This window comes from Emydura macquarii, unplaced genomic scaffold (genome assembly GCF_026122565.2).
Source record: "Emydura macquarii macquarii isolate MOO-44397 ecotype Brisbane River unplaced genomic scaffold, CSIRO-AGI_Emac_v2 contig_67, whole genome shotgun sequence".
In the NCBI taxonomy this organism is placed as follows: Eukaryota; Metazoa; Chordata; order Testudines; family Chelidae; genus Emydura; species Emydura macquarii.
Window position 1 is genome coordinate 4395882 of NW_027130204.1, and position 20555 is coordinate 4416436.

The following is a 20555-nucleotide window of genomic DNA, read 5'->3' on the forward strand; positions in this document are numbered from 1 at the left end:
TGTCATTGTCACAGTTCAGCTGGATGCCTTTATGGGAGGGAAGTCAGGAGAGTGACAGTAAAACTATTGAAGTGACTTAGGTACCAACTGTTGTTGATGAAAGTCTGTCCAAGAAGGTTATTGTTATTTGTTTTCTCCTAGGCCCTGATTCAGCAAGGCACTATCATGTGTCTGACTAAGCATAGGAGAAGCCCATTGCAGAATCTGATTCCTGATGACAACCAGAATATTCAAGTTTAATGTGGGATTTGGCTTTTGCTGTCTCCTGGGGCAGAGCTAAGGTTGTACTAGTTACGTGAATGAATATGGCATGTGGCTTGCTGTAGAAGTGCTATCTTAACTCTGCATCTGCTGGGATGCTAATATCCAGGAATCTTTTAGTGCTAATGTTCTGGGAAGGTGGCAGGCACTCAGCCATCTCGTACATGCCTAGAACTGCAACTTCATCTCCACGAAGGTGTTTTTATTCTGGGAAAAGGTTTTTGGTGTGCAGGGAGAAGAGTGTGGGTGGGAAGAGGAATGGGTCTGCAATAGAGCTCGGCAAATAACTTTGTTTGTTTTTTTGGTTTGATGGTAGTTCCAAAAATTGGGGGGGTTGGAGGAAATTTCATTCATGCTGAAGTAATCTGATTGTTTTTTTGTAATTTTCAGCGACTCGGAACAGTCCAAAGCAGAGCATCAGACCCAGGTCTCCTGCAGCCAGGTGAGTACCTTAGCTCCTGGGCTAAAGGTTATAAGGGGCAGGGAGTTGTGGTGGCAGCAGCACAGCAGCCATCGTTATCCTTCCTTCTCCTTCCCCTCTGGTCCTCTTGTGACCGGCCAACACTGTGTCAGACTTAGAACTCATTTTAGGTAGACCCAAATGGCATTTTTAGTCAGACCATTTTGTCCAAAACCCATTGCCCAGCTCCAGTCTGCAAAACCTCCCTCCTCTCTTGCTGCCCCTGGCCCTGTGCTGTGGGCCCCAGCTATTTCCCGGCACCCGTGGGGCTCAGGGAGTGACAGCTCTCTCCTCCACCACAAACTACACTAGGCTCCGCAGCACCAGAAAGCTCCCCACTCTGGCCCCGTCAGGGCTGAGCCATAGGGCCTGCCCGGCTGTCTCCTCCCTGTCGCCGCAATGCTTCTGCACCAATGGCTGGGATTTCAGCTGGGGCTGGAGCCAGTCTAGTCATGGCACAAGGAACTCCATTCCTCTATCACACTTCAACCCCCTGATTGGCTGTTTGCCCCACTTGCCTGCCTCCTGGATCAGACTAGCCAATCAGAGCTGCTGCAGGCAGAGCTCTCTCTCTCTCCCCTTGTCCCTCCCCTCGGCAACCCAGTTCACACAGGAGGGGCTGTGCTGATGGGATGGGGGCCAGGCAGATGGAGGGCAACAGCTCCTCAGCAGGAGTCAGATGTGCTTGTACATAGGTGGCTAGTCAGTGCGACTGTCCATGCCCGCGTCCACACTGCTATTTTTAGTATGGTGGCTCGCGCAAGTCTGTTGGCTTGGGCTGGGAGGCTCACTTATAGCTGCAGTATAGACATACCCTAAGGGCCAGGTTCTCCAAGGGTAGGTGCCTAGAGCCCACTAATGTCCCTGGGAGTTGAGCATTGTAGGACCATGGCCCTTTGCACCTAAGATTGCCTTTGTGGCTGTCCTGCCTCTATTTATTCTTCATCCAGGCCTCTCTAAGAAGTCAGTCTTCAGTGACCTTCTAAGCTCAAACCCATTAATTCACTCTTCACCAGTTTGCCTCAGGCTGGTCATAGTGGGACATAAAAGCAAAACTCAGAAGTCCAAAATGAACAAAGATTTTCAGCTCTGGTTCCCTGCTTTAACTCCCAGTCCTAGGCTTTATCTGACTAGGGCTCTGCAGGACTAAGCCTTGCTCCTTTCACTAGCCACAGTTCCACACAGTCTCCTGTTTCCCAAGCTTCTCCTGCCTCTGGCAGTCTCAGCTGCTCACTCAACCATGCCCACCTTGCAGCTTCCTGCTGCCTTTTATATGGGAAAACCCTTATTCTGCTCAGGTGGGGCTCATCTTGTAATCAGGGCTGGTTTAGCCCCAGGCTCTCCAGCCCATGGACAAGCCGTCCTGTTACAGGCCCCTGACTCATTTAGGTGCATTTGACATTCCCATTAGGTGGCCACCTATACTGTTAAGCACCTAAATATCCTTGAAAACCTGTCCCTAAGTTAGTAATGTGAGTTTCCCACCTTTTAATGTCATGGAATGCTCCCTTTTTCCTGTTATGAGACAGGGGAATAGAAATGCCCCATCTGCCTCTCTAGACCATTCACTATTTTATGTAGCTATATCATGTTGCCTTTGATTCACCCCCCTTTCTAAGGTAACAATCCCAATCTCTTCAATTGCTTGCCTTAATTTCTTGTCATGCCTTAAACTGGCAGAACTTGGAGCATTGTGGAGGAGGCAGACTCAGTCTCTGATGAAGATTTAAGGCATTTACTGGGGACCACATGAGGGTGAAAGCTCAGAAGGCAAAGCAGAGTGAAGGATGGGATGAGACCCCACCAGGACCCTTCTCAGACTCGTGCCTTAATGCTGAGGTGACCCCACCAGGATGGGCCAAATACTGTGATCCCCTCACCCTTCCTGGGCCCAGTACTTAAAAATACATTTAAAAACAATGGGCAAAAAGGCGCAAAATCAGCCCAGGAAGGTGAAAGGCCAGCCAGGCCCCTGCAGCAGAGGAGAGTCCCCATTCTGTAGGGAGCTCTGCCCTTCCCCATAGGGGTCCTAGCCCTTTTGCCTGAGTTCATTATTGCAGAGGAGCAATGCTGGTTATTTGATCAATGTATGTGCTACTCACTTGTCCAGGGCTTTGGTCATCAACCAAAACCCGGGGTCCAAACATCCCCAGACTTGGGAGAAGCTTGAATCTAGACACAGATTTGCAGCTCAGTCCCATGTCTAGTTTGTGGAGGAAAAAAGTGTCAGACATTCACCATGGTGAGACTACATAGGTGGAAATCAGGACTTCTCCATTGCATTCCCAGCACTGCCACTGGGATGTGGAGAGAGACTTTTTGGGTGAGGCCATGTTTTCATAAGGGCTTGGGTTTTATGGGACAAAGCTAAGTGATCTGAGAAATGACTGTGTAAGGTATTGGTCAGCTAGTTTTTTCTCTCGATGAAGCTTTCATTCCATGTCCCATCCTTGGCTGGTGACTGGGGGTGATGAATATTCTGTTCACAGAATGGGGAGCTGCTCTCCAAACAGCCGAGAGTGCCACTTCCAAATGGAATATAGATCTAGTAAGTGGACTGTTCCTGGTTCTGTTTTTTTTTTCTCTCTTAAGGCAGAGGAGCTCTGAGGTCATCTCCTAGTCCATGTCTGCTGTATAGCGCTGGTGGATGGTTCCTTGCCATCAGGCTATCTCAAGTGGGTACTGGTTAACAGAGAGAGCATTTTATCCTTTGGGAGGTGCTGCACCTGGATCCAGTTTGCAATATCAGAGGTCCCCTTGACAATGGAAGCTTGTCCTCTCTGCATGTTGAGAGAAGGATGAAACACAGAATATTCTGTATTTGTTGGCTCTCTAGCATGCTTTTTATTTAGAGGTCTTAGCTGAAGGCAAATAGTTCACATCTGAAGTTTTGAGAGAATCACCAAGCTGCAGAGCTGCTCTGCTTTGCATTAGGGAGACTGGTTGCCTCTTTCTCGGAATGGCATTCTTGTTTCCTGAATTCACTTCGTTTTTGTCATGGTCTTCAAGGCTTCCTTTTTCTGGTGTGACAGACTGCTTCAATTAGCCTGATAGAACAAATGTGACATCAATCATGGCTGGCATCTCCCATCAGCGAGTGCTCCAACTGATTGGCTTGCCGTGCTAATTAAAAAATGCAGGAGGAAAGATTAGAGTCCCCCTGATTGCCTTTTATGTTCTTGTCCACCAAGGTTTTTTTATTTGCATAGAGGCATTTCATATCTCTGGAGACCTGCAGCTGACTGTTGGCAAGACGCTTGGTCTTTCAGGTTTCTCGCAATCAGTTTGGGCGGTATGGTTTGCTTTAGAAATGCTGCTATGCCTGTGCCTGACTCCTTTCCTTATGGAAAGACACACATTCTTTATACAACAATGTTAAAACTAATTATCTCCTGCATGTAAAATATGAATTAAGCTGTTCCTTTCCATAGATGTTACCTTTTAACAAGCATTAGAGGAATACTTGTGTGATAAAAAAATATGGCTCCCCTTGGCATGTTTCCATACAGCAATGAACACATTGGTTTCCAGCATGCTGCATATCAGCGTGCATGCATGTTCATTAAAACTGCAGCCTGACTGATTTCCAAACTTGGGTTTCAGGCATAAATTGAAATTAAGGCAACACACTAAGTGACCTGACTTGCACAAGTGCTGAGCCCCCACCTACTGCCATTGATGTAAGACACCCAAGTTTGAAACGGTTAGTCTAACCTTTCACCTAGATTTGGAGGGTCCTACATGATGAGCAAACTAGCGCTTTGGTTTTCAGCTCAGCCATCTCCAAAGCTGCAACACCAAGGAGTGTATTCAAGAGAAGTGCCAATGGCTGCTCTATGTCTTGAAAGGGTTTCAGATGCCGTATAATGGCTTATTGTATAAGGTATATTCTGTATACAGCAGCTATGCATCTGAAGAATGATTCTAGTCAGAGATTCAGGCAATGTGATGGCTTGCTAAGGGAATATTACCACGTGTGCCACCACCACAGATCTAACCACCAATACATCCAGTTAAACAGAATATATAGGACTGTGTGCAATAACACCCCCTGGTGACTGACAAAAATATTAGAGACAAGCTAAGTGAAGTAATGTCCCTTACTGCAAGACAGGCTTTTGAGCTTACACAGAGCCCTGGGGTTTGACTTGTGTGGCTTTCTGCAGGTGTCGAATGAGGGCTGTGTGCTAATTTGTGTCTGGAAGACTTGTGGTGCTCTGTGATGGTGGCAGTTGGGCCAAGTAATCCACCCTCTGTGCAACCTTCCTTATACAACCAGTCAAACTTTTGCATGCAAATTAGCTGTAGGGTAAAGGAGTAGGGTAAAGGTAAAGGGTAAAGATTGGTTAAGTTATCTCTGATAGCACAATGGTCTAAGACTTTGACAAGGCATAGAGACAGGCCTTACACTGCCTTGGTGTAACTTGTAAAATGGCTGAGAACTTAAAAATTGGATGGTAACAGACCACGAAGCCCAGTGATTGACCCTGGGGATATTCTGAAGAAGAAGAGCTCTCATCTGTGTTTGTAGCTGTTTGCATTGCTTTGCACTGACTCACTAGACAGTCTAGGCTTCAGAGTGACACACAGTGATATTCCTGGACTCTTATCCTATAGATAATAATGGGTAGGGGCGAAGGGATCCACAGATGCTAGGAGAGATGGGGAAGAGGAAGCAGGGACTCTGGGTACTAGGGGAAGCTGGGGGTATGGTTATAAGAATTCTCACTATTTGGTGCAATGGAGGTGTAGGGGAACATGAATCCAAGATTGCTAATAATTCCTTCTCCAGTTGCACTGTCCTCTGAAAACTGCAGGTCCTTGCACCAAGCGATCCCTTACGGGATATGGGGTTTCACTCTGAGACTTAAGAGCAAGTTTTCCTCCATTCCATACACATGATTAAACAGCTTCTAGCAGCACATGCACAAAGGACCCGCATGGGTGGGAGGGTAAAGTGGGTGGGATAAAAAACAGCTTCAGCTCACTCTAGGATCAAGCCTAGCCTGAAAACAACTGTTGGAGATTTGGGAAATTCAGCTTGTTCTCTGGAGAGGTTAATTACTGTTCACTTACTTTCCAAGTGTCAGCTCTTCCTGGCTTCCAGATAAGACTGAATGTGGATGACTCTGAAATTTGGGGAGGAATGTTGCCCCTATGAGTTTTCTGGCCTGATCTCATCTGGGAGGAACCAGGAATTCCTGGTGAAAGCTCTCATTAGATTTCCATTCTGTATCCAGTGCAAATGGCTCAAAGGTCTGGTTGGTTCTGTATGAGTACCCCATCTTTCCCCTTCATTTGTGGAATCCTGGGGCATCTGCATTTGTCTTACTGGAATGTTGCCTCCTGGACACACACAGTGGGAAATAGAGTTATTGTTGGCCCTTGTGACTGAATTTTCAGACAAGTGGCAAAAATTTGTGCTTTCCAGCTATGGAGAGAGGTCTGATGGGGATTCTGGCACCCTGTAGGTGTTGATGCTGTCACTTATCGCTGGAGAAATTCTTGTGGTTGGTTTGCCATGGATTTCTTTTTGGAGGCTGTGATCTTCACCACTAAAGTCCATTTCAGTGCCTGACACAATCCTTCATACATGCAGAGCTGCAGTCTAGTGTTTGTGCTAGGCAAGGGGAGGAGGACATGATGTCACAAGGCCTGTGAGTGCAGAAGCAGGCCAGGACTGTAAGCTCCCTCAGCAGGGATTGTCTGTTTTATATTTGAACAGCATTTAGCACAATGGGGCCTGGGCCTCTCAGCACAACTATCAAATCAGCCATAGGGTAGAACAGCATGGGCCCATGTGGATATAGGCTGTATTGTAATGCACCACATGCACCAGGGACCGAGTTAAAGCTGGAAGGACATTTTCTAATCTTTGAACTGGGGATTTACAGAAGTGCTCCATGTCGCCCTGACTCTGCTCAGAAATAAAGCTCACACTTTAGTTTCAGTGAGAACAAAGTTAGGCCAGTATTGAGCACTTGGATATCTCCTCCTTTACGCTTTGTTTTGCAAAACAGGGTTACCAGTAACTATTGTTCTTTGAGATGTGTTGCTCATATCCATTCCAATATAGGTGAGTGCGCGCCCCATGCACTTGTTCCCGGAACTTTTTTTGCCCTTAGCAAGCCCCATAGGGCCGGCTACAGCGCCCCCCGGAGTGCCAGGCTCATGCCGCAATATATCAGGTGCTGTCGACCTGGAGGGCCCTCAGTCCCTTCTTTCTGCTGACTCCAACAGCGGGGACGGAGCGTGGGTGTGGAATGAATATGAGCAACACATCTCGAAGAACAACAGTTACTGGTAAGTAACCCTGTTTTCTACTTCGAGTGATTTCTCATATCCATTCCAATATAGGTGATTAAATAGCCATACCTTGGAGGTGGGTAGGAGTCAGCGTCGAGTTGCTCTCATGAGGACGGCCCTGCTGAAACCCGCGTCCTCCCTTGCCTGCTGCACGATATCGTGGTGAGACGTAAAGGTGTGGACTGATGACCAGGTCGCTGCCCTGCAGATGTCCTGCAGGGGCACTCTCTCCAGGAAGGCCGCCGAGGAGGCCTGGGCTCTGGTTGAGTGTGCTGACACAGGTCCTGGAAGCAGCACCCTCGCCTGCTCGTAGCAAGTCCTGATGCAGGCGGTGATCCAGGCGGAGATGCGCTGGGTGGAGACAGGTGTGCCCTTCATCTGGTCCACCGCTGCCACGAACAGCTGCGTTGACTTCTGGAATGGCCTCGTCCGCTCGATGTAGTAAGCCAGGGCCCGTCTCATGTCCAGTCAGTGCCATCTCCGCTCCTCCTCCGACCCATGCAGTTTGGGAAAGAACTGGGAGGAAAATATCCTGGTTATAATGGAACTGAGACACCACCTTAGGCAGGAAGGCCGGGTGGGGTCTCAGTTGCACCTTGTCTTTATAAAAGACCGTGTAGGGGGGCTCCGAGGTCAACGCTCTCAACTCAGAGATCCTCCTAGCCTATGTAATGGCCACCAGGAAAGCTACCTTCCAGGAGAGGACAAGCAGCGGGCATGTAGCCATGGGCTCAAATGGGGGTCCCATCAGTCTGGTGAGGACCAAGTTCAAATCCCAAGGAGGCACTGGGTCACAGATCTGCAGACACAGCCTCTCCACCCCCTTGAGGAACCTGAGAGACATAGGGTGCGAGAACAACGACCTCCCTTCCAACAGCTGGTGGAAGGCCGAGATGGTCAACAGGTGCATCCTCAGGGAGGCCAGAGCCAGGCCCTGCACTCTTAGGTGGAGCAGGTACTCCAGAATCACCTGTATGGGCAAGCAGTTCGGTGGGATACCCTGGGACTCCGCCCAACAGGTAAAGCGCTTCCACTTGGCTCGGTACACTACCTGAGTGGACGGTTTTCTGCTACCCAGCAGAACCTGTTGGACTTGCACCGAGCAGGCTCTCTCTCCCTCTGTCAGCCACAGAGTCTCCACGCTGTCAGGTGGAGGGAGTCCAGGTCCAGGTGCAGCAGGCGACCCCGATCCTGTGAGAGCAGGTTGTAACGCCTCGGGAGCGGCATCAGCATGGCAATGGACAGGTCCAGCAGCATGCTGAAGCAATGCTGTCTCGGCCAGGCCGGGGCGACCAGAATTATGTTCGTTTTGTCCCTCTTGATCTTCAAGAGGACCTTGGGCAGCAGCGGAATGGGGGGAAACACATACATAAGGGTCCCCATCCAGTCTATAAGGAACGCGTCAGAAATGGAGCCCGGCTTGCGACTCTGGAGCGAGCAGAATCTCGGGCACTTCCTGTTCCAGGACGACGCGAACAGGTCCAGTTAGGGAACACCCCATTTGCGGAAAAGGGTGCAGTGACCAGTCGTGGCGGGGTAGAAAGGACCTGCTGAGGCGGTTCCCCTCGTCGTTCCTTACCCCCGGGAGGTGAGAGGCAGATATGTGGAAGTCGTGCCTTACCGCAAGGTCCCAAAGTCGAATGGTCTCCTGGCAAAGGGCCGAGGAGCACGCCCCCCCTGCCTGTTCATATAGAACATGGCTGCCATGTTGTCCATGAGGACCTGCACCATCCTCCCCCTCAGGAATCTGAGGAACACCTTGCAAGCCAAATGGACTACCCTGAGCTCCTGGACGTTGATATGGAGACACCTCTCCTGTGCTGACCAGAGCCCCTGGGTGCTGAGGTCGCTGCTGATGTGGACCCCCAACCCCACATCCGAGGCATCTGTGATCAGAGTTATTGAAGGTGCCAAGTCCTCTGAAGGGAACACCCCTCAGTACCTCCCTTGGGTCCCTCCACCAATCCAGGGAAGTCAGTACGTGAGTGGGAATCGTGACCACTCTGTTCAACAAGTGTCTGGCTGGGGCATACACAGAGGCAAGCCATGCCTGGAGAGGCCTGATCTTGAGGTGAGTCAGCCTCACCACATACGTGCATGCTGCCATGTGTCCCAACAGCTGAAGGCAGTGCCTGGCTGTCGTCGTGGGGGACCTGTAGAGATCGTTGATTATGGCGGCCATTGCCTCGAAGCGAGGCTGTGGTAGGAAGGCTCTGGCCTGGATGGCGTCCAGGGTGGCCCCAATAAAGTCTATGCGCTGCACTGGGGTGAGAGTAGACTTCTGCTCGTTGATGAGCAGCCCCAGTCTGGTGCATGTCGCGCAGGTGAGTGCCAGGCTGTTTCTCATGTGGGCCCTGGACCTGCCCTGGATTAGCCAGTCGTCCAGGTCGGGGAAGATCTGAATCCCTCTGCAGTGGAGGTGTGCCGCCACCACTGCCATACACTTTGTGAATACCCTCGGGGCTGACGAGAGGCCAAAGGGTAGGGCCGAGAACTGGTAGTGGCAGCCAGCTACCACAAACCGGAAGAACCTTCTGTGACCAGGGAGAATAGCAATATGAAAATAAGCGTCCTTTAGGTCGAGGGCAGCATACCAGTCCCCTGGATCTAGAGCGGGAATGATGGAGGCTAGGGAAACCATACGGAACCTGAGGCGCCTGATGAATTTGTTCAGACGGCGAAGGTCCAAAATGGGCCTCAGGCCCCCCTTTGCCTTGGGAATGAGGAAATAATGGGAGTAGAACCTCTTTCCCCTTTCCTGAGGAGGAACCTCTTCCACCGCCCCTAGGAGGAGGAGAGAATTCACCTCTTGGATGAGGAGATGCTTGTGAGAGGGGTCCCTGAAGAGGGACGGGGTAGGGGGAGAGTCCAGGGGGAAGGCCGAGAGTTGCAAGGCATAGCCTCTGCGAACTACACCGAGGACCCAACGGTCTTAGATAATGCTCTGCCACTCGGTGTAGTACGGTGTAATCTGTGAGCAAATGGGAGGGTCAGATCCAGGGGGATGGGGAAGGTGCCACCCTCGGGCGCACCATCAAAATTGTTGTTTGTTATTGTGCCCCTTGGGTGGCCCTTGTTGGGGACCCGCCGAGGGGCCTTGGCGGTCCCGGCGATTTGGCAGCCTGTATCTCTCCCGACCCCTCCTGGGTTGAGCGGGTCAGGGAGGCCGTCTAGGGGCAGGCTGGGACTGGTGCTGGGGACGTGGCCAAGCCTGACGCCTCGAGGCCTGCAGCATGTACATCCCTAAGGACTTGAGCATAGCCTGAGAGTCTTTCAGGGCATGCAGCTTGTCGTCTGTCCGGTCCGAGAAGAGGCCGGCACTCTCGAACGGTAGGTCCTGGATCGACTGCTGGACCTCTTGCGACATCCCTGATGCCTGCAGCCAGGAGCACCGTCGCATTACGATGCCCAACGCCATCGCCCTGCTAGCGGCATCCACCGCATTACTGGCTGACTGTAGGGTGGCCCCCACCACTGTAGCGCCCTCCTAAATGACCTCAAAATCTGATGCCTAGTCTTGAGGCAAACCCTGCACGAACCTCTGTAGGGAGGACCAGAGGTTCAGGTTGTACTTGCCGAGGAGCGCCTGGTGATTAGCGACCCTCAGCTGCAGGGCCCCTGTGGAGTAGACCCTGTGGAGTAGCCAAAAAGGTCTAATTTTTTGTTCTTCTTATTTTTGGGGGTATTTGCTTGGGCCCCTGCCTGTCCCGCTGGTTGGTGGCATCCACCACAAGTGTCCCGGGAGCGGGGTGATTATAAAGGAACTCAACCTCCTCCGCGGGCATGTAATACTTCTTCTCGGCGCCCTTGGATGTAGGGGCAACTGAGGCGAGCTTTAAGACCCTCTCATGCACCGGGAGGGCGTGACCCTGGATGGCCCCGCCGATCCCGATACTCCAAGGAGGGGGTCCTCCTCCTCAGAGAGCTCTTTGAGCTCAAGGTTCAGGTTGCTCGCCACCTCTTAAGTAGGGTCCCTGGTGGCCGCATCGTCAGGGGAGGACAAGGAGGACTGTGGGAGGGGCCCCATGGAGGGACCCTCCTGAGGGTCCGATTCCCCCTCAGAGGAATGGTCCCTGTTCGGTTGGCTTGAAGGGGGGGCACCGGCTGAGCCACCGAGGATCAAACCGGCACCATTCCCTGGGCTGTCTGTGTTCCCCAGGGCCCCCAGTAGGGCCATTGCCATGGTTCCTGAGGCCATGCTGGGACCGGGACTGGTGCTGACTGGGAGGCACCCTGATGAGTATGGGGCCTGGAGCCACTGGAACAATGTCATCTCGACTTGTGGTCCCATCCGACCCCCGCTGATGATCTGCTCCGAGAAGACGAGGAGCGGTCACGGCGATGTCCACGGTGCCGGCGGGGGGGCGAGCGGCTGGAGGAGCTGGACGACCTCCTCCTAGGCACCAAGGTCTTATAACGGCGCTTGCCCCTGGGAGACATGGAGTGGTGCTGACCATGACGACTCTGCACCGGCTGCGACTCCGAAGACACCGAACTGTGACGTGGTGCCGAGGGCTCCCTTGGTGCCGAGACCTTCGGTGCCGAGCCCCACGCCGGGCTGCAGTCCAGGGATCAGGATCAGTACTTTCCTGCCCCGGATTGAGAATGGCGACATCTGTGGTCATCGTCGGACACCGGGATCCGCTCCGAGCTGCATGCCGGGGATCTGGACCAGTGCTGAGCCCGTTTCAAGTCCTCAGGTGGGCTGTGGGACCGGGACTGGTGCCGGGCACGCTGGGTGTCAGCAGGAGCCATGCTGGGCTGCGGGCCAGGGATCTAGACCGGTGCCGGGAGGACCGGGTCCCTTCAGCCACCATGATCCGCGCCGGGCTGCGCACTGGAGATTGGGATCGGCATCGCCAGGTCTCGTCGGCCACCGGGCTGCGTGCCGGGGATCGGGACCGGCGTCGAGCGCACCCTGGGTCCTCAGCCACTGGGATCCGTGTTGGGCTGCATGCTGGGGATTGAGGTCGAGCTTCTCTGGGGGCTGTTGGACTACGCGCTGGTGAGCGGGACTGGTGCCGGGTATGCCGGGTCTGGTTGGGCGCCCGCGTCCTTGCCAGGCTGTGCTCTGGGGATCAGGACCGGCGCTGAGTGTGCCGTGCTGGGCTTGGTGCCGTGGTATGGGATCCCGAAGATCGATCCTCCCGCGAGGTGGAACTGTAGCGACTTCACCTCGCGCTGGAGCCTTGAGACCGCCCTCGGTGCTGTGGTGTCGAGGAGCTCGACAACCCCGTGTCAGAGCCCAGAAGGGAGCTTGCACTCTCCACCCTCCGTGACCGTCTGTGGGGAGACTTGGATTCCTACCTTGACCATCCACCAGGGCAACCCAGTGTGGGTTTACCCTGAGACACCATACCTGCCCCCCTCAGCCGAGGGGGGGAAGGAGGCGTGGGCAGGCCCATCAGGGCGCATGCTGCGGCGAATGCCTCCGGCATTGACGGCTCTTGCAGGGGCGCTCCCCCACCCCCAGGAGTCGGGGGAGGCTCCCTGCAGGGAGATGCCAGTGCCGGAGCAGCTGGGGCATGGCTGGGCATCTCCTGGCTAACCCCTGGCTCTACTGGTGGCACGGGGGAGTCCTTGTGAGCGGCCTGCTGCCGCTTCTTCTTTTTCGGTACCGTGGACTGCTGTCGGGACGGTCCCAGTGCCGGTGGTGCGCTCCGCACCGAGGATATACTCGGTGCCGCAGGGGATCGAGTCGGTTCAGAGTCCGGCCGGAGCGCGGACTCCATTAGCATGGCCTTCAAGCGGGTGCCCCTCTTTTTCTGAGTCCGGGGCTTGAAGGCCTTGCAAATCCGGCACTTCTTGCGGTGCTGCTTCCCGACACAGCAGAGGCAGCAGTCGTGAGGATCGCTCACCGGGAAAGCTTTGCCGCAGGTGGCACAGGCCTTAAAACCGGTTAAGCCAGGCATGGCTCAACCTGAAGCCCCTACGGGCTACCTATCTATTGTCCTAACTCTAATGACTAACTAATTAACTGCTATACTTAACACTATGTAAACTTGAACAACAACAACTAGAAACAGGGATTGCTGCTTGCTGAAGAACACCAGGCAGACGTTCCAGCAACCGTCAATAGGAGGAAAGAAGGAACTGAGGTCCCTCAGGGCTGGCGGCGCCTGATATACCGCGGCATGAGCGCGGCACTCCAGGAAGTGCCAGAGCTGGCCCTACGGTGCTTGCTAAGGGCAAAAATAGTTCCAGGAACCAGTGCATGGGGCACGCACTCACCTATAATGGAATGGATATGAGCAATCACTCGAAGTAGAACCCTAACTTTCAAATGTGGTTTTCAGACATGGAAATCAAAAACAAATACACAATGGCTCAGGCAAGAGGAGTGTTGTCTCAAGATCAGAGCAGGTGGCCATGTAGGGTGACCAGATAGCAAGTGTGAACAATCAAGATGGGGGTGCCTATATAAGACAAAGCCCCAAATATCGGGACTGTCCCTATAAAATTGGGACATCTGGTCACCCTATGGTCATGACTGCTGGGTTCTGTTTCTGGCTCAGTCACTAATGACTTTGGACATTTAACATCTCCTTTTGCAGAGCTCCTACCTGAAAAATAAGTACAATTACTACTGTACTTCCTTGCGGGAACATTGTGAGGCTCATATAATGTTTCCAATGTGCTTTGAGAACTGAAAAGTTTTCATTTTTCTTGAGGGTCCAATGTTCTGAAGGATGCACACATGACCAGCTATTTTAGAATAGCGTTGGAAGGACCTGTTTTTTAACTAATAGGAAAATCTTTATGGTTTCTTGGGCAGAAGCTACAGAACACATGCTGTCTGGAGTCTGGAACTAACTCTGTTCTCTCAGCAAGCTGCTACCAAACTTGTTTGGGGGAGGTCTGTCACTTCTCCAATACAATACAAACTTGGTGCAGGTATCCAGAATCTATGATGGCTCCCACCTGCCTCTCCAGAAATGGCCCATCCCCCTTTTCTCTCCCCTCCAGACCCAGAGAATGCACCATTTTACAGTCCTTGCTGTGAATCTCTGTCCTATAGCTCCATCCTGGCTCCCTCTGGCCCAACTCACCCCTTCACTCACTGCAGCTGTTCTCGCCAAGGCCTTTAACAGCTTCTTGGCTAAATCTTCTCCATCCCCACCCTCTTTGGCCTCCCTGTTGCTTTTGATCCTATTGGTGCATCTTCTCCTCCCTCGACTTTCATGGCTCATTCCTCCCCTTATTTTCCTCAATTTCTCTTCGTGCCTGCACCCTTTCCTTTGGTAGTCCCTCTACCACACTCCCTTAGGGCTCTGCATTTAGCTCCTCCTGCCTTTGCACCCTTGGGGGTGATCTATGGAATTCATGTGACCTCACCTTCGTGCTGCTGACTCACAGATGTGCTAATCAAATCATCTCTGCCTGCTCCTCAACCTCTCCCCCAATGCAATCCTGTCCACCCCATGCCTGCCATTCACTGTAGCTGGTGACAGCAGCATCCTCCTTCCTGTCAATCGATCCTGTAACCTAGGGGATCCACACTGGCTCCTCTCTCTTGCCCACACACCCAGGCTGTCATCAAGCCCCACCTCATTTCCCTCCATCATGTTTCTAACCCCTGTGCTCATCCTTGTGTGCTGGCAGCCAAGCTCTCCCGCAGACCCTTTCTTGGATTACAGCTGCTTCCTCCTCACTTGGCCCCCCGAGCTCATATGTCACACACCATGTGTGTTGCTCTAATCGCCTCACCCTTATCCTAGAGTCTCTTTCCTGGATCCGCCTCTCCCACTGCATCAGGTTCAAGCTTCTTGTCCTCAACTTGAGGCACTTTGCAGCTCAACCCCTTGTCTTGTTGTCTGTCCCTATCCTCTCCCTCTATGACCTCCCGCTTTCTTCTCTGCTCCCCTGGGCATGGAACTGTCCCACTAGCCACCAATCACTCCCTCGGACCCCTTATCCAAAGCCACTTCTGCCTCAGAACCTCTATAGAACCATCCAGCCCTTAAGGCCCCGGCTGAGAGACAGCTGGGGAAAGTGGGTATTTATCCATTCACTAACTGGTTATGTACATACAAAATTAAAGCACAAAATACTAAAGTATTGCAATGTCAGTATCCCAGTGTCTCCTTATCCACTACGCTTTGTGTGTCACTCATTTTAGAGGTCAACTCTTTACAGCCAGGGCCATGTCTAGGGTGGTTCTGTGTTCTTACAACACCTAGCACACTGGGGCCCTGAGCCTGGCTGGGGATTCTTGGCATTAATGTCATACAAAGCAGCAGAAGAAAAAACACTTCAAAACTATCATTCCTCTTTGCTACACTTTTAAGTATCTAATTATTGAACTTGCTTTGGACACCTTATCACGCCTTGTTTGTTCTACTCTGTTGGATTCTATTGCTTATTTGGGATACTCCTCTTGGTTTGTGTTGTAGAAATGTGGCCATGTTACTGCTGTTTAGCTTTTACTTAGCACAAGAAGCTTCTACAAGTTTTGCAAATGAAAAGTATGAAAATCACATGTAAATACTTGGACTGTTTTACTAATCAGACCCGGTGTTAATGACCATGTCACATTACACCCAATTGTAAATATGCAGGATGAGAAAATTTGTGGTTGTTTTCTTTAGACATTAAAACCTAATTCAGGGGCTGTTCTCAAAGACCTAACAGGAAAGCTGAGAGGTATATCTCTCCCAATCAGACTAGCCCATAGAATGAAATGCTTTCTTCTACAGCTAATCACCATATATCTCAGCTGGATAGAGGCTAGTTATGTCATTTCCTTAGGCATTTGGTACATATTTGAATTTGTAATTTGAAACATAAGTGGATCTTTGCATTTAAGAGAGAAAATCTGTGATTCATAGGAATATGAGAAAGCTGGCTCCATCCTGCGCTCCTCATTTCAGAAAGGACAGAGGGAAATCTTGTTTTATTTCTGTTTGGTCACTCTTTGTAGCTGTGTAACTGGAACTCACTCTTTAGCTCTTTCTTGTCTTGTCTTTTTCTTTCATCTAAAACAAAAAGTTGCTCTTTGTGTTTGGAAAATATATTGGAAAAAAATATTCTTAAAATACCATATAACTATTCAGAGTATCCTCCTGGTGCCTAGTGGTGGCTGCATTCATTTCCCTGGTGTGGGAAGTGGTCTTTATTACACTTGAACATGGCTGACAGCTTGGTGGAGCACTTTGAGCCTTGGGACGTGCTGTATAAATGAATCACTGATACTCACTCTCCGTGCAGTGAATCCGAAGACTCTGCTTCAGTGAATGAGGGCAATGAAGGGTCCTGAATTGTTGGGAGGGCCCATTAGAGCACTGGTACTTGTTAAGTCTTGTAAGGAATATTCCATGCTCTGGGTTTACATGGACCTGATCTCTGTGCTGTAATGCTGAGTTTCCAACATGGGGATCCGGTCAGGCTGTTTCCTGTCTGCCTTCTCCGGATGAGGGAGCGGTTTTGAGGGTGAGATGATGTTTACTAGAGGATGCCAACCGTGGTTCATTCCCAGCCATTAGACACCACCTATTTCACAGAGAGGGTCAGTAGCTTGGCTAGTGGGCACAATAGCCCTGAATGCCATTTATTCCCTGCAAAGCCCACAGCTTGCTTCTACTGACGAGTGTGGCAGTTCCTCAGTGTAGGCTTTCCAAGTCCATTGTAGCAGTGTTGGAAGGAAGGAAGGATGTGTCGTGTGTGTGTGGGAAACAGTTTGTGTAGAGGACTCTCTGCAAAACAAGGGCTCAATCCTCCAGTCCTTGTGCCCGCAGAATGAATACTGACCAACACAAGAGTTTAGGGTACACGGGGTGGCAGGTTCTGTCCCCCCATTGTAGCTCATCACTGTGGTTGGCTGGGACTTTCAAAGGAGCCTAATCAAATGTCAGTGTTTTTTGGGTGCCTAACCCCCTTTTGCAATCCCTAGCTGTCATGATCTGGGCTCTGTGGTGCTGTACCAATACAAAGGGAAGCATGCTCCCTGTCATTGAGAGCTCAAGCCTACTCCTGTGGGAGTCAGTGATAAAACGTCAGTGGGCTCAGACTGGATGCAAATCTAAGAAGATTCAGAGGGAGGGGTGAGGGAGTAAGAGATGGAAGAGCCGTATGTTCCCAGCCATTGACCTGCACCATGGCTCCGTCATTTGCATGTCACTCTGTGGGACTATACCTGTTATATATGGTGTCTTATGCAGAGATTAATATTTATTATCCTACACGTATGAATTGGGTCCCCCCATCTGCTCCTCAAACCCAGCCCTCATCACTGCAAACTCCCTCAGGGACTACATAACGAGGCCCAGTATCTTCTCTACTGGGCACTGGAGGATGCTCCTCCTCTGGCACGTACATTGTTCCTGAGTGTTCAGTCAGGGGAAGAGGGATGAACACTGGACAGAGCTCTCACTTGGGAGAAGTGAGTTCAAGTGACTGTTCTGCTACTGACTCACTATGTGATCCTGGGGAAGTCGCTTAGTTTCTCTGGGTCTGTGTGGGGATAATAGCACTACCCTACCTGCCAATGGTGTTTAGAGGATAAATATATTAAAGATGGTGACGTGATCAGATACTACAGTGATGGGGGACATTACTTGTCCCATACAAAACATACACACATAATATAGGACTTTCCATATGTTATATGTATGACTCCATTTTATTGCATAACACTTTAAAATATAGTTGCTGATATAACGTTAGCAAAGTTATACAATTGGTTGGTTTTATTACACTGAAAATATGGTGACACTTTTTCAATAGCTTTCAAATAGATATGTATTATCCCACATTTTTCTATATATCTACACACATACCACATGTGTATCCAGATGTAAATAAATATATTCCAAAACTGAGACATTTGACCAGCTGTATGGAGCATGTTTGACATATTTGGAGTACAGTGAAACCTCAGAGTCATGAACACCTCGGGAATGGAGGTTGTTTGTAACTCTGAAATGTTCGTAACTCTGATCAAAACATTATGGTTTTTCTTTCAAAAGTTTACAACTGAACATGGACTTAATACAGCTTTGAAACTTTACTATGAAGAAGAAAAATACTGCTTTTAACCATCTTAATTTAAATGAAACAAGCACAGAAACAGTTTCCTTACCTTGTTAGATCTTTTTTAAAACTTTCCCTTTATTTTTTAGTAGTTTGTTTAACACAGCACTGAGCTGTATTTTCTTTTCTTTTTTTTTTTTTTTTGGTCTTTGCCGCTGCCTGATTACATACGTCCAATTCTAAATGAGGTGTGTTGTTGACCACTTAGTTTGTAACTTTGGTTCTACTGTACATTATATATAGCTGTATGTGATATATTGTGTGGCATGCAAAACATTTAGTGAATGCTATATTAACCCCCCAATCTTCTGCCTCCTTCCCATCCAAGAACCCCAAACCAAACTGCAATTTGTATGCTTTGGTGAATTTAGACATAGGATTCTATCACTGACCTATTCTTTTTCTCCTTTTCCATTTATCCCTTCACTGGAAGGACAGCTTTGGGGGAAAACTTGCTATTGCTGAGACAGTAACATACATTTAGGTCTAGAGAAGAGTGGGTAGAGAATCCTTTCCTTCCACTGGAGCTGATGGGGTCTGATTGTTAGTACTCCTAAGACATAAGCAGCCTTGTCCTTTGCCCCATCTTCCAAAGGGTTCTTTACTCTGCCAAAGCAAATTTCCTATTGCCTTATTTCTGGAAACAATCATTATAATTAAGCCCATTTCAAAACACATTTTACAGAATTAACGAGAAAGGGGAATAAATTAACATCAAACGTCTGCAGTGAATTAGCAAATTATAAAACAGATCAAATTAACAAATGTTGCCTTTTACAAGCTCTACTGTGCAATTTCACATTTGATACAGATTGAAGTTGACATAAATTTTCTTATAATGCTTGATCAACTCAAACCACAAGAATGTGAAAAACAAGCTTAACATTACAGAATTTTTGTTTTCTATGTGAACTATTGTTCGTGGTTTGGATATGATTCAAAAGAAATGTTTTGAAGAGCAACAAGCAGATGTGAAGTATTTCCTCCTCACACCCAGCCCAGAGACGAGAGCAGATGAGAACAAAGTCAGATCATCATTCCGTCTTGGGATAGAAGCATTTCTAGAGCACATACATGCCTACACCTTCTATTGACTGGAACTCTGCTCTGAGTAGCATTTTAACTATGGGTTAATAAAATGGTCATCTCCAATTTGAGGGGAAGAATTTTTAAAGCCTGGGTGTTTTGTTTCTCTTAATGTTTGACTCAGGAAGGGCTTGGGAACTCCAATTTGTGCCTTTCCTGGACAGAGCTCAGTTATTAGCTAGAACGAGGTTTAGGATTTCACTGGAATTGATACAAAAGAATGTCATGAAAAGTCATTTAAAAACATAGATGTAGCAGAAGGGCCTGTGACTATCAGACTATGCTTCTAGGGAGACGGGGGTCCAGGAAGCACTTCCAAAGAGCTCTATCTATCACAAGGATACAATAAGCAACACATATACAACATAGGTGTGCAGCTGTCTCTTATATCCCCCTATCTTAGTCAAGTCGTCTATTTCCATCTTGTCCTTATATCACTTCTTTGAGTCACCAGCCTCAGGGACATTGTTGAAGCTGTGCATAAAAAGAGCTCTGTTTTAAGAGGTAGTCCATACTATGAACAAGTCTGAAAGTTGCCTGGCTAGTAAAACACATGATGACTATAGCAGTAATGAAATACACACATCTGCTAGAGGTGCACTGAAAGTGCCTTTGAATTTGATAGCTTGTTGATCTTGGGATGCAACTCTAACAAAAGGAGCAGCCATCTATAGATGCTGTTGGTATCTAAAAATGAAGTGAAATTGACATGTAAAGGTGCAGCTCAGAGGCAATTTACAACAGCAAGTAATGTTATATTGTCTCTGGTTCCTGCCCTACCAGCTGCCTGGAGGAGCTATTCCTTCCAGCTCACTATACTCTTGGTCCTGCAAAAATAACAAAGCCACGAATCCTTCTTTGCACAGAGACCTTCCTCAGAGGAGAGCAGCGAACAGACAAGGGACTCCTCTCTGGGCATGGACTTCAGAGCTTGCTGGGACCCTGCACAGCCTGAGGGAAGCCCCTGATATCACTTGGCAGTGCAGCAGCCCTGAGCCAGCTCTCTGGACTAGACAGTCAGAGCTTTCTGCTATTTCTCTATTAGGCACCAGCCAAACTAGTTCTGTTTGGATAGGGGCCATGTGCAATGTCTCACAGAGCTAGCGAGGCAGTGGTAGCTGGGCACGGGCATTGAACATGCAACCACTCCCTGTAGACTCTGAATTGGCATCTGGGGCAGGCCTCAGGCAGTGGCAGGCATGAGATCTCTGTACAAAAGCCAAGCCTCGTTATCATCTTTTGCTACCGCATGCAGTATGTAGTCACCACACTGCAGGGGATGCTGTCTTCGGGTGAAGCATAACTGTCCCTGACCACCTGTACTGGTCACTAGAGAGCTCAGGGCCTTTCTGTACAGGCAGGACCATTGCATTCTCTACATTAGTCCTGCAGTTCCAGTTAGATGTAGTGGGGA

At 49.8% G+C, this 20555-nt stretch overlaps 1 long non-coding RNA gene across 2 annotated transcripts in view; it reads left to right on the top strand.

Annotated features, from left to right (window-relative positions):
* The window catches only part of LOC137141473 (uncharacterized), a 58820-nt gene extending 39611 nt beyond the window's left edge, over positions 1 to 19209 (top strand). For both annotated transcript variants that reach the window (XR_010916654.1, XR_010916659.1), the window contains exons 2-3: positions 652 to 703; positions 19000 to 19209. This is a non-coding gene — a long non-coding RNA (uncharacterized lncRNA). The remainder of the gene's footprint in view (positions 1 to 651; positions 704 to 18999) is intronic.
* The last annotated feature ends 1346 nt before the right edge of the window (positions 19210 to 20555 follow it).